This window comes from Propithecus coquereli, unplaced genomic scaffold, assembly GCF_000956105.1.
Source record: "Propithecus coquereli isolate 6110/MARCELLA unplaced genomic scaffold, Pcoq_1.0 Scaffold535, whole genome shotgun sequence".
Taxonomy (NCBI): Eukaryota; Metazoa; Chordata; class Mammalia; order Primates; family Indriidae; genus Propithecus; species Propithecus coquereli.
Window position 1 is genome coordinate 225,455 of NW_012151230.1, and position 1,352 is coordinate 226,806.

The following is a 1,352-nucleotide window of genomic DNA, read 5'->3' on the forward strand; positions in this document are numbered from 1 at the left end:
TTTTATATGTTGGATCAAGCACATCTGAAATTTCACCCCATCACTTATAAATAATTTTAATCAGTTTTTAAAATTTAAACATAATTGTATCTCAAAAGAACTGAAAATTTCAGCAGGTCAAAAGCTGAGAGTCATATCTGAGAGCAGGAAAGGTAGAGAGCCCTGGTACGGGGCTTCTCCCAGCCAGGACACAGGGAGGTCAGTTCACAGAGACTGAAATCCCCAACAAAATGTGGCTTGTTTGTACTATATTATATAAAACAGAGTTATTAAAAGGAATGTGCCTGAGCCACCTGTATCATCATGAGGAAATCTAAAATAAACTTAAGGGAAATAGCAAAATGCATAATTTATAGATGAGGAAAAAAACACACTATCTTACGTTTCCTGCCGAAAAGGTCTGGATGGATACTGACTACTTAGTTACCTCTAAGCAGAAGAGGAGGGAAACAATAACCAATAGGGCTCAGGCTGTGTTTCTTCCAATCAAATTTTCTAAAATGGAGAATGCAATTAAAAATTATTTTATATTAAAAAGTACTAAAGCTATTTTCATATCAAAACACAAAATAGACACCTGTGTACACGATCATATACGCAAAATGCAGAGAAAAAGGACAGGAAGGTTACGCAACAATAAGCAAATGGCAGTTTTTTCTGGGAAGTAGAATGGGAGGGATAAAGAAATCTTTTATACTGCGAATATATTCCTGTAGTATTTGTCTCAATAAAAGTAAGAGAAAAGGGTAGGGAAAGAAAGGAGGAAGCGGAAGGAAGGAAAAATGGAAGGGGGAAAGTCTGGGGAAAAAAGATGAGGTGTGCAGGGAAGAATGGGCTTTGCAAGGTGGAATGATACTAGGGACTGGAGTGTCGAAAGTGGGGGAGAGGGAAGTAAATGAGAGTGAGTGTGTGTGTGTGTGTGTGTGTGTGTGTGTGTGTGTGTACACATACATAAATATATATATACAGAGAATGATAAACCTGTTGCAAAATACTAATGGAGGAATCTGGATGAAGGGTGTGGGGGAGGTTTTTTTTACTGTAACACTGGAGTTTTTCTTATACTATTCTTGAAACTTCTCTGTAGTTTTGAAACTGTTTCAAAATAAAATAGTAACTCCAAAGACTTTCCAGCATGATTCTTCCCCTCATTTAAAGAGCCCTACATACTCTGGCCCTGGCTGTCTATGCTCTCCCTCCCATCCTCCCACAGGCTTTCTTTGCACTTGACAAAGGAACCGTGGAAGTTCCAGTGTAAACCCTTCGATTTCTCTCCCACCCACCCCCATCTCTCCATGATCATGTCATCATTCAGACTTGGCCTCCAGAAAGGATGTCCTGAGGAAGCAATC